General features: G+C 43.7%; 1 protein-coding gene and 1 non-coding gene across 3 annotated transcripts in view; one reads left to right on the top strand and one right to left on the bottom strand.

Moving 5' to 3' along the window:
• LOC126248829 (zinc finger protein rotund-like) overlaps window positions 1-13302 on the bottom strand; it is a 910415-nt gene that overhangs the window by 412320 nt on the left and 484793 nt on the right. The window lies entirely within an intron of this gene.
• Trnas-cga (transfer RNA serine (anticodon CGA)) lies at window positions 7203-7277 on the top strand. Its single transcript has one exon. It is a non-coding gene; the product is annotated as a tRNA-Ser (tRNA).

Below are 13302 nucleotides of genomic sequence, written 5' to 3'. Positions count from 1 at the left end.
CTAATAAACAAAATCCCAGATGTGATGCCGCACTGACACATGCCCCTCTCCCTTTTCTTACGCAGTTTCATAGACTGTAGTGGATAGTTCCGTCTCTGTTTCAAACACTTAAGTAGCATGGGCCGAAAACGTCGCGATATTACAAAAGAAATTTGCATCAAGTTTTTAAAAAACGGTTCAAATAGCTCTGAGCACTTTGGGACTTAACATCTGAGGTCATCAGTCCCCTACTTAAACCTAACTAACCTAAGGACATCATACACATCCATGCCCGAGGCAGGATTCGAACCTGTGACCGTAGCGGGCACTCGGTTCTAGACTGTAGCGCCTAGAACCGCTCGGCCACACAAGCCGGCGAAAATCTTTTCGATAAATCGGAGAAACCATTGGCAGATCTACCAGTATAGTGAAGACTATTGTACATAGGTTTAATCAGAAAAAAATGTGAAGCTCCGAGAAGAAATGGTCGAATGTCAATGTAACTTTGTACACGTACACACCATCGCCATCATTAGAGTCACAATTTTCTGTGAACGTGTAACGGCAACTAGTGGATGTTAGTGTTTAGTGTTTTCACCAAACCTGGCAGAGTATGAAAGGGAGCGACAACTGCGAGAGATGTTGAGCAATCACTGTCAAGAACACAGATACCGCGTATTCGTACGAGACAGCGTTATCACCATCTGACAAGATCTTGAAAGCGGGCTCACTGTGGGTCTCCACTTCACTGGCTGGTCGAATCGTGCTTCATGCAGCTTTGTGGGGCATTAGGATGTGACACTGGACCTACGTTGGGCTGCATGGGGACATGGGGGCAGGCATATTCGTCGTCAAGATTCCGATCGTCTCACCACCACAAAGGAGGATCGTCGTACGGTGCACCAAGCACTTCGTAAACCCTCCCAACCGAGAACAAGTAATGGTCTCTCTGCAGCATTCTGTGTGATCCCACAACTTTGGTCGGAGGCTAGTAGGACTAGCGAATTACCGTCGCATTCGTAGGCTGCCGTTGGCACAGTAACTGAAATGGCTGCATTTGGAATGTTGCCATGATCTGGAATCTTGGAGAGCTCACGAATGATATCGCATTGTGTTCAGCGGTGAATCGCGGTTCTGCGGAACCCCTGGATGACCATCGTCAACGAGTTTGGTGTCGACCTGGGGTCCCATTCTTCCAGTGTTTTGGAAAGGCACGATGGTGTTACTCCTGGCGTCATGGTGTGGGGAGCCGTCGTGTATGACTTCTGGTCATGGTTGGTGGTGACCGAGAGAACTCTGACAGCACAACGATACGTTACAGACATTCTGCATCCTCGCGTGTTACCTGTGATGCGTTAGCTAGTAGTGCTACTTTTCAACAAGACAATGCTCATCCTCACATAAAATGTGTCTCTAAGGATTGCCTGTATAATGCTGAGGTACCCCCTTGGCCAACCAGATCTCCAGATCTGTCTCCAATAGAACATAAATGTGACTAGTTCAGACGTAAACTTCGTCCCAGTGTCAGTAGCCGGGATATCAAGCACCAGTAGCAACTGTTGTGGGCCAGGGTGCATCAGAACAACATACAGTAGCTTTATGACATCCTTCCCAATCGAATCAGTGTATGCATCCAGATGAAACGTCATACTGACAAGTGGGCTAATACTGCCAACTTCTTTATAAATTTGTCTTGAATTTGTAATCAGCGAAACATCATCACATACTGTCTCAATTTGTTTTCTCCTTTCCTTCATGTTGCTGAAATGTTGTTGTCAGGCAGTGTAGATTTAAAACCGTGTGAAATAATAAGAAGCTAGACGGAAAAAAATGCAATTATGGGAAACGAAAAAACGGACGATGTTGTCAGAAGTGTCCGCTAAACAATTTGTGTCGCGAGAAACAGATTTTTCATTAAATTTTCATGAGAAGTTACCAGTGTCACATAAAATTCAGGCAGAAATTCGGTATCCTTCACAGTTTCTGGGCTCACTCCAAAGAGATCGGCATTCACTCTGAAGACGAGGCCACACACTTTCACAGCACTTTTTTATCCAGAAAGTATTTCATTCGCGGGAAGCATGGGATTGCAAGTAATACTATTCGCTAAGCGATTAACGTTTTAAGTGAACAAGCAAAGCTCATTTAATGCTTTCTTGGTCACGTAAGACATTAACTGAATGTCGATTCAGTTGTTTTTGCTATAAGGGCTCGTCTCCTCTTAGCATTGGCTCGTATGCCGTCGTATCGGCTACCCGGTACAGTTGTACCAAGTAGTATTTTTCAGTGTTGACGGGTATGCGTTAATGTAAACCATGGCCACATGTTGCCGGTGCGTAAATAGTGCGAACTGTGGTTTTCCGCACCAAATTTGACGCTTCCCAGATTTCGGCGCCCTATGTAGATTCTTAGTTTGCGTGTACGCTGTCTGAATAAGGTGTCTACCAGAGTCATAACACATGTTAAAGTTGATCTCAGCCACTGCAATTGTCTGAATGATAACATTTCACCACAACGGCTACCACTGGGCGCATTACAAGTCCCTTCATTTTGTTATTATTACTGAACAGTTTTGGCAGTGAACTAATTTACAAATGATTCTATTTGTAAAAATGAAAGTACTTCAGCTAGAATCCAACAATTCATCAAAACACGTGGGATTACCAAGGACGTACACAGAAAGGGACAGAGGAGGGCAGCTGCCTCACCCTTTATCAAGACAAAAATTATGATCTGCGCCAACTGAAGGCTTATGCTGTCCGGCACACAGACCGACGTAGTTCAAGTCGAACAGAACGCGTCATATATACTGACTAGATGCAAGTGTACCAACAGCCATTTGTCATGAACTTTTAAAACTATTTCACCGTTCATCAGTATTCTCCTTGCAGCTGAAAATGGCAGATGTCTCTGGATCCTTGAAGCTTTCCTTAGCGTTGTTGTTTCAGATCACGATGTATTTTCAGGTACTACTCTACTAAACCGTGAAAATGCAAAGTATTCGCGCGCGTATGAATGTCACTTTCCTGACAGAAAAACAATAGTACGAATGTCATACAAACTGTACACCGCAGTGAAGTACATTGTACGTAGTAGGTACTTATGAAGGGGTAGCATTAGGATGTTTACTAACTGGACAATGTGTAGCAACGTGTCACCTGAGATAAGCCTGATCACGTCTCTAATTGTGAAGTCCAGTAATGTGGCCAACCTCCTAAGCTTGCACCATTGTGTGATTTGATGAGTTACTGGGCTCTAGACAAAAGTGTCAAATTTGGTAATTTGTACATACAAACATTTCAAAAGCGCTTCACAGCCTAAACTGTGCAGTGATGGAAGCAAAATTAAGGATATGTACTGGTAGCTAGTTTGGTAAGATATTTGCGATATGATGAGAGTCTTGTGGGTGTTTCGGGAGAAATGGGAGGAGCACGTGGCCGCTGAGTCCTGGCGACGCCGTAGCTGCCGCGTCCTCAGGGCTGCTGCAGGGTGCGCGTCTAACCAACATGTCCATCAGCTTCACCGACTGACTCGCTCACGTATTCGTTATGAAGACCATTCTCCAATGGAACTAGGTATCGAGGATGCTGTCGCTCAATCGAAGTAGGAATGCGTTTGAAACATCATCGCGAGGTCTATTTGGCGAACATTTATTGCTTAGTATGTTACAGCCTCTTGCATTAGTGGTACAAAGCGAGCTATTCTGCGCTGAGCCACAGTCCATCAGATTTTTTAGTGTGCGTAAGAGCAGCTACGAACGCTGATATTTAAACGACTACTAAAGAAACTTACAGATACAAACTACCCACAGAATACAGGGAAGAAACGGTTTACGTAACGGTAATTTTCAGTGATATACTACACTTACCCTGCGATCCTTCCCTCCGTCATTTCACATAAACGCAAACACTCGCGCCACCGAGAAAATCGCTTCCGAGAAACTAGGAACGCAAGGAGAGCATCGTGAAGGCGAGAAGAAGAGGGCTGCGCTAAAAAAATAAAGCCCGGCGCAGGGGAGAGTGCCGACTGTCTACTGTTAGCGTTGCTCAGTTACCGCCACGCAACTTCGCCTTTCGGTCGGCAGATGGCAGCAGGGCGCCGAATCGTGCGCCCTCCCCGCCACACCGCAAATCGATAAAAATGCCCAGCATTTTTACAACCCGCGTTTTCGTGTGGTAATTGACTGAGCGCATCTTTGTGCAACAAATTTCGCAGCTTCTGCTCTAGATTTGAAGCCCGAACTGTGAAGGCGGACTATCCGTTCCCGGATAAATAACAGAGGGGCAGGAGAGCTATTTCGCGATAAACACTGAGGAAGGCGCGTTTTATTGTTATATATTTTTTTATTTTTTAAAGCGGCGCCTGTCTGGTAATACAGCGAGTGCAAAAAGGAAGCGCTGTGCGCAGAGCTTTAATGAGGCCCTGTTGCACCGACGTAGGTCGTAAAATGCCGAGAGTGACGAACGCGAAAAATTGAGGAAGCGCTGTTAACTTTCGCGGTTCCACGAATTTTATTCGGCTATCGCGTTCTGCGTATAACGCGTTTTGTAAATAACTTAACACAAACATATATACAGCTTCGCCTTTCAAACAGGTTTGCCTCCTGTGACGTGTTCAGCTACAAAGGAGAGTAAAAGTCATGGACCTTTCTGAGCTCCAGGTATAGCTTCTGTTTTTATAGCAAGTAGTAAGATTTTGAAAAAGATTAAAAAATATTTTTACCGTATCCTGTCAACTTTAAAAGATGAGAACGCCGTATACAATTCCACTTTGCTCACACCGTCGATAGACGCTACAAAAAGCGCGGCTTCGATGAAATACGGAGCTGGATTGCTAGCTACGTCACGTTACGCCCACGGCGACCATACTTACGCCTGTTCTCAATGGGATTCGAACTCGCTTCCCGTCTACACATCTCAGTGCCCAGCTCTTGGACAACGCTTATTTAAAAACGCATCTCATCGTCTTGCGATGTACTCTTACCAACACATCCTACAAGCAACTTGAATCCTGTATTACTTATAATTGATAAAGTTTTTGGAGTTCCTGCAAACGGTTAAACAACAGGAAACGTCCCGCGAAGCACAGAACTAAATGTATGCCAAGGGGCACAGACAATGGTGGCGCAAAGGGAATTTGGAACAATGAGATTCACTACATCGTCATCTTAAAACTTACGTCCACATCTACACACATTCTCCACAATCCACGCTACAATGAAAGGCGCTCTGTACGCCCCCAATCTCTCTTATTTTCACGAGTCCTTTGCATATTATGCAACAGTGGCAGCAGAACTCTGTTTAAAAAGCCACTTTTCTAAGTTTTGCCAATACGGTTTCTGCATCTGTCTTTACATACATAGTCTGCAAAGCACTGTGAAATGCATAGCAGAAGGCGCCTCCTGTTGGACTTCTTATTAGAGTTTCTTCCCTTTCCACCTTTCCACACACGTATTCCAAAGAACAACGTCGCCTTTCTTCTTGTTTGTATCCCCTGAGCACCTCTATTACTACTCCACAAAGACTATATTGATCTGCTACGTTCGTAGCAGCGCTTCTCTGTATTCTTTCGATGTCTAGTGTAATTTTTACTTAATAACGTACCCAAACGCTGCAGAAATAGTTCAGAATTGGCCACACTTGTGTCTGGTATAAATTTTTCTTTACATATGCACTACACTTGCCCAGAATCCTTACAATTTATGTAACTCTTCCCTTCGTATTCCTTAGTACGCTATTTATTTTAAACTGTATATTCATGCCATTTCAAATCACTTCTCGTTATTATACATAAATACATAAATATTCAAAACTATCTGACGAACTCCAAACGTTAACCACTAATCTTGTAATTGGATTATGCTGGGTTCTTTTTCTTTGCCATGGATTATCCTAGGCTGTCCCTATGATCGAAAGTTTTGGCTCTGAGCACTATGGGACTTAACTTCTGTGGTCATCAGTCCCCTAGAACTTAGAACTACTTAAACCTAACTAACCTAAAGACATCACACACATCCATGCCCGAGGCAGGATTCTAACCTGCGACAGTAGCGGTCGCGCGGTTGCAGCTGTAGCGCCTAGAACCGCTCGGCCACTCCGGCCGGCGATCGAAAGTTTTATTTAACTCTTATAACAATATGTCACTTCTAACAACGCAGATGTAATGGCACACAGCACTTATACGAATAGTTCCGTCGAGAACAGTGTAGTAAATGTAGCAAGGAATGTAGCTCAATATGGGATGTGCTTTGATGGTCCGACAGTAGCACTTTTCTTCTATCACTAAATTTCGTTTCACGGTGAGCTATGAAATGAACAGAAATACGACTGTTAATTGTGGCCATACTGACTGTGTACAGGGTGGTTACAAATGAATGACGCAGCTTCGCCATTGCAGCGTAGCTGTAGTTTTTGACATACTATTGCGGGGTTTTACGGTCACACAGAGGATCGTATAAAGCTTCAGTTAAAAGTGCTGAATGTATTCCCTGTAGTTAATTCTGAAGATATCGAGTCTGTAATCAAGCTCTTACGACACTCAAAGTAACATATCCATATCAGTCTTTTCGAAGGCACTGGTGGTATGTTAGGTCTCCTAGTAAAGATGGCACGAGCGTTAAAGAATATCGCTTGAAGCAAAGTTAGTTGATTGCGGATGCAGTTGTAGGAATTGCTCATCGTCATCCCCACCACGATTTATCCATCAGTTCCCCACTGTTGTGTTTAAGGGTTCACGAGCATGGAGACAGATATGTGGTGAACCAATATCTTGTCGGTAGATGAAGTCCACGCTGTCAATCTTTAGCTAAGCTATAGGCCAGTTTCGCAACATATCCTCACAAGTTTCTGCTCCATGAAGGAAATGAGACCGTAAAACCTTATGAAAATATCATTTTCGGTCAGCAATAACCATCTTCAGATAGGAAACTTCCTGGCAGATTAAAACTGTGTGCCCGACCGAGACTCGAATTCGGGACCTTTGCCTTTCGCGGGCAAGTGCTCTACCAACTGCCAGGAAGTTTCATATCAGCGCACACTCCGCTGCAGAGTGAAAATCTCATTCTGGAAACATCCCCCAGGCTGTGGCTAAGCCATGCCTCCGCAGTATCCTTTCTTTCAGGAGTGCTATTTGTGCAAGGTTCGCAGAAGAGCTTCTGTAAAGTTTGGAAGGTAGGAGACGAGGTACTGGCAGAAGTAAAGCTGTGGGGACCGGGAGTGAGTCGTGCTTCGGTAGCTCAGTTGGTAGAGCACTTGCCCGCGAAAGGCAAAGGTCCCGAGTTCGAGTCTCGGTCGGGCGCACAGTTTTAATCTGCCAGGAAGTTTCATATCAGCGCACACTCCGCTGCAGAGTGAAAATCTCATTCTGGATCTTCAGATATGCTTGCAAATATGAAGTCAAGGAAAAAAGCAAACAAACAGAGATATATCAGCAAAATGAAATCCAATAACAGGATAAGTTCACCGAAGAAAACATTAGTCACCTTAAAACAAGACACTGGTCACTTTGGAGTGCTGTTGATGGTGAGAACTGGTACCAGTTTTTCGTATCATACCTTGGGCCACTCATTCATGTAACTGTGATCATCAACCACGATGTTTATTTCAACATTCGGTGCCCTGGTGTTGCCCTTTCTTCTTCATCTTCAGGATGAGTATACTGTGGACAACCTTATCTACTAAGATGACAACTGTCGTGTTTTGAGGCCTGCAGGCAAACGTGCTGCTTTGACGAACATGCAGGCATCTCCAGTGGACCGCTAAATCAGCCGATCTTGTCTGGGACTGTTTGGAACAGCGACTCAAACGTAACAAATAAAATTGAACGCAATTTAGTAGCTTTACGGAATCTAATTATCAGTGAGTGGCTTTGCAGGATATGGTATACCTGAACAAACATGAGGAGTCTCTTCTTCCTTTATCAAAGGTATAGCTTATGTTCTACACTATAGCTTCATCGCTCTTGGGGTGATTCATTTGTTACCCGGTCTGCTTTTGTGGAATCAATGGAACATAGAAAGAAACTAGAAAATGTAGTGCAGTTAACATCATATAGTCGACTGAAAGCTATAATCTACGCATATTTGCCTGCCATAATTGACTGAAAATAAACAGAAAAATTTCTACACCTCGTAGATCGCTGTGTTTCTCAAAGCGATAAAACACACAAAACATTAATCTTTGGTGACTTGCGAACATACTGCATGACAGCCCGTGAATTTTGTATTCCCCAGATTCGCACATTATCTGTTTACTTCGCCAGTCACAAAAAGTCTTGACTCATAGAACAAGGTAAAACAGTTTCTCAGAAAAAATATCCATTTTAAATGATACTGCACTCCTATAGCACACTCAGTGTGACTGATATTGTATACGCTAGTCAAAATTTGTTGCATCAGAAAGCGATAACATTCTCATTTCAATCGTTTCCGTATGATCTCCTAAACGATTGTAGTGGAATATTTAGGTTCCCGTTTGCTCTGTTCGGCGGCCTCTTGGGGGTACGGGGTACTATCAGATTTAAGACCAAAAGTCTTGCCCATGTAACGCGAAAAGTTGGAAAAAATGGGTGTCCTGTAGCGTTTTAAAAAAACATTAGCACTTAATAGATACAATAGGAGAAAAAGACTGCAGATTTATGTTTTGCAGTTGCATTATGTCTGGAGCAATATTACCAGACAAGTCATTTTCTCAGAATCGAGATTATTCGAAAATAATGGGCCTCTACAACCGATGACGAAAAAACAGTTGCTCCTACTGTATCGTGTGGTTATAATGAAAGTGCAGCTACTCACAGAGTGTGAGCTACAGTTTTCGTATGGCAGCGAAGCTTGGTATATACTCTAATGTTCTAAAGCGGAACCGATCTACGCTGGGGGAAATTAGTTCAAATTGTGTCCACTAGATGCAAATCTGGCGCTGTGAATACGAGAAAGACGTATAGAAATGTTTCCATATGTCGTGCATTAGAAATGGGACGTGATCAGGAAATTCAAATAACCGAGAATGACATAATGTTGATTTTATTATTAACCGCAGCTTACACAATTTGTTCTCTCTGAGCGCCAGATACGTCGACGAGATGCTGTACAGCGCCAGATTTGTACCTGGTGGCCAAAATTGGAACTAATTTTTTCCAGCGTAAGTCGATTCCGCATTAACGTATTAGAATATCTATCAAGTTTCGCTGCCATACGATAATTACGGCTCCCACTGTACCTCCGCGGGTAGCTTCACATCAATTATAGCCACCTGGTACGTACTGTGTGGTGCAAGAGTAACAGAAAAAGTAAAAAAATTAGCAACTTGGTAAGTATTTTCAGTAGCGCGGTACGACTTTCACAGAGCGCCAAAGTGCTACTAGAGATGACATCAATAACTATTTAAATATACACTACTGGCCATTAAAATTGCTACACCAAGAAGAAGTGCAGATGATAAAGGGTATTCATTGGACAAATATATTATACCAGAAGTGACATGTGATTACATTTTCACGCAATTTGGCTGCATAGATACTGAGAAATCAGTATCCAGAACAACCACCTCTGGCCGTAATAACGGCCTTGATACGCCTGGGCATTGAGTCAAACAGAGCTTGGATGGCGTGTACAGGTACAGCTGCCCATGCAGCTTCAACACAATACCACAGTTCATCAGGAGTAGTGACTGGCGTATTGTGACGAGCCAGTTGCTCGGCCACCATTGACCAGATGTTTTCAATTGGTGAGAGATCTGGAGAATGTGCTGGCTAGGGCAGCAGTCGAACATTTTTTGTATCCAGAAAGGCCAGTACAGGATCTGCAACATGCGGTCGCGCATTATCCTGCTGAAATGTAGGGTTTCGCAGGGATCGAATGAAGGGTAGAGCCACGGGTCGTAACACATCTGAAATGTAACGTCCACTGTTTAAAGTGCCGTTAATGCGAACAAGAAGTGACCGAGACGTGTAACCAATGGCACCCCATACCATCACGCCGGGTGATAGGACGGTATGGCGATGACGAATACACGCTTCCAATGTGCGTTCACCGCGATGTCGCCAAACACGGATGCGACCATCATGATGCTGTAAACAGAAGCTGGATTCATCCGAAAAAATGACGTTTTGCCATTCGTGCATCCAGGTTCGTCGTTGAGTACACCATCGCAGGCGCTCCTGTCTGTGATGCAGCGTCAAGGGTAACCGCAGCCATGGTCACCGAGCTGATAGTCCATGCTGCTGCAAACGGCGTCGAACTGTTCGTGTAGATGATTGTTGTCTTGCAAATGTCCCCATCTGTTGACTCGGGGATCGAACGTGGCTGCACGATCCGTTACAGCCATGCGGATAAGATGCCTGTCATCTCGACTGCTAGTGATACGAGGCCGTTGGCATCCAGCACGGTGTTCCGTTTTGCCCTCCTAAACCCACTGATTCCATATTCTGCTAACAGTCATTGGATCTCGACCAACGCGAGCAGCAATGTCGCATTTCTTCTCCTTACACGAGGCATCTCAACAACGTTTCACCAGGCAACGCCGGTCAACTGCTGTCTGTGTATGAGAAATCGGTTGGAAACTTTCCTCATGTCAGCACGTTGTAGGTGTCGCCACCGGCGCCAACCTTGTGTGAATGCTCTGAAAAGCTAATCACTTGCATATCACAGCATCTTCTTCCTGTATGTTAAATTTCGCGTCTTTAGCACGTCATCTTCGTTGTGTAGCAATTTTAATGGCCAGTAGTGTATTTGCTAGCTGTTCGTATGTGAAATAATGCGACAGGCTGTTAAATGCCACATGTACAGACGCTCTATATTTTTGGCTTTTTGTGAGTGTAAATATACAGAACTGTCAGATGTGTTAATCCGATAAACAAACTATTGACCCAAATGAAGCTCTACCCACTTGTTAAGTAAATAACAATTCTGTTAATAAATTGTTATTGCATAATGATTGTCACGTTCAGCTGTACATTAATGTGAAAACTGAATGGTGAAATTCTTAAAATGACGATGTATTTTACTTTTTCTGTTAATTTTAACTAGCAAAGCCTAGACCAAACGGCAGAACTGACATCTGGGTGTATGCGATGTGAAAGCGCACAGTAAATGGCAAAAAAGGATGTAAACGTCGTCCGCAAAATGTAACGCAGCAAATAGAGCTCTGTCTGGTATGCCACCACTGGGCCGTTTTGTGCACACACCGGGTGGTTCCTCTTAGAAAGAAACCAAGAGGAAATGATTAGGTAGGCGAAACACAGTTCATAATTTGCTCTCTGTAAATGAAATTCTCACAACAGAGAGCAGCGATTTGCAGTTGTGGTCGCATGTCCTTGACGGTAAATTGTTTACTGCTTCTGATTTCCTTCTCAAAAGTGAATCTTCCTTTTCCAGTCTTAACTATTCCAGAAACGTTTCGGAGGAACCAACCGAAGGTGGGAGAGAAGTGTGAAGAAAGGAAACTATTAGTATAGCGCAACGCGAAGAGCGCTTACCGTCGAGATGGGAACTAAGCGAGAAATGGGTGAAAGCCACGTAACAGACTAACTAATATTTGGTTTCGAGTAAGTTTACGTCATTTCCCAGATATACGTGATGTGTCACCGATTCCAAAGGTACATAAATGATACGAAGATATTACGGAAACGGGTCGTATGGGTGACAAGAATCAGATAACAGGCTGTTCCCTTTTGAGAGTCGTCAAGGCTCTGACCATCAATTCGGGGCTTTTAATTGAAAGGAAGGGAAATTACGGTTTGAGGAAAGAATTGAGGTTGAAGGAAGGAACGGAGGAGAACTACGGTTTAATGTCGCTTCTATTTCGTCTCCATTAGAGAAAGAACTCATCCTCGGAGTGCGTGGAAAACAAAAAGGGTCGTGCCATTTTCAGATTAACCACAGCTGAAATCGGTTTAAGCGATTTAGGGGAAGGACGAAAACATAAAACTTGGTGGCCATAGTGGAATTTGAACACTTCAGTCCGAGACAATGTTCCATCTTCAGTGACCTCGTAGCCAGTGAGACGTTAGATCCTAATCTGCTTTCGTCTTTCAAACCCATTAAGCAATAACTGGGTGTTAGTGCGTCTCCCTTAAGATTAATAACACGTAGCACAAGCTATGCAGCGAGCATTAACTCACCGGGTTGAGAGGCAGCATGTTCCTTCCACAGTCATCTGTACTCTATCTTCACAGACTTGTGTCGGTGAAAGTACTGAAACATGGTTTGTCATTAAGAAGGCAGTTGTTTTTTCCTATTTAGTGTTGGCACTGCTCTGTTTTTCTTAGTGCGACATTATTCCAGAAAAACTGTAATCTGGCCTTTGCCCAGGAATAGCATGTTCATTGGCACTCTGAGCACTATGGGACTTAACATCTGAGGTCATCAGTCCCCTAGAACTTAGAACTACTTAAACATAACTAACCTAAGGACATCACACACATCCATGCCCGAGGCAGGATTCGAACCTGTGACCGTAGCGGGCGCGCGGTTCCAGACTGAAGCGCCTAGAACCGCTCGGCCACATTGGCCGGCAGCATGTTCATTAATCGGGACGTCGAACCTATGTAGAACTAGGCACACGAGTCAAAAATCTACATGCACATGCATATATATATATATATATATATATATATATATATATATATATATATATCGCAAGCCACTATGAAATTTTTGGTGGAGGGTACTTCGTAGCGATATTAGCGATTTTGTGTCCTTTTCCATTTGTGTACTGAGCGGTGAAGAAATTACAGTCTGTATACGGCTCTGTAGGCGCCATAATCTCTCGTATTTCATTCTAACGATTCCTACGAGAGATGTAGGTTGATGGTAACTGAATTGTCGGACACTAGTTCTCTAATAACGATTCTCTAAATTCACCCATCAGCGTTTCGAGAACTAGGTCGCCATTCTTCCAAAGGTTCCCACGCAAGTTTCCTGAGCATCTCTCTGTGCTGCATCGGCCTGTTACGATCCTAGCAGCCCGTTTATGGATCCATCCACGTCTGATGTCACGCCTACTTAACTAGGACACTAAACGCACTGGCATCTTGTCTGAGGCTTCGGTTGCATATGCACTGCTCTTCTCCAGAACCCTTCCAACAACTCTAAATCTTTCATTTTAGCCTTCTCTGATGCTTTTACCCGTTCGTCCCATTCCATATCAAGTTATACTATTACGCCTACGTACTTAAACGACGTGACGTGCTTCAGATGTTCGCCATTAATCTGCCAATCATATACTGTTGAGTTCTCTGTGTTTGTTATAGGCATTATATTGAATTTAGCCACAATTAAAGAGAGCTACCGTACACTACACCACGTGGAAATTGTGGAAATTTTAT

This window comes from Schistocerca nitens, chromosome 3, assembly GCF_023898315.1.
Source record: "Schistocerca nitens isolate TAMUIC-IGC-003100 chromosome 3, iqSchNite1.1, whole genome shotgun sequence".
NCBI classification, from domain to species: Eukaryota; Metazoa; Arthropoda; class Insecta; order Orthoptera; family Acrididae; genus Schistocerca; species Schistocerca nitens.
Note: the sequence above shows the minus strand (reverse complement) of the source record. Positions and strands in the feature narration are given on the sequence as shown.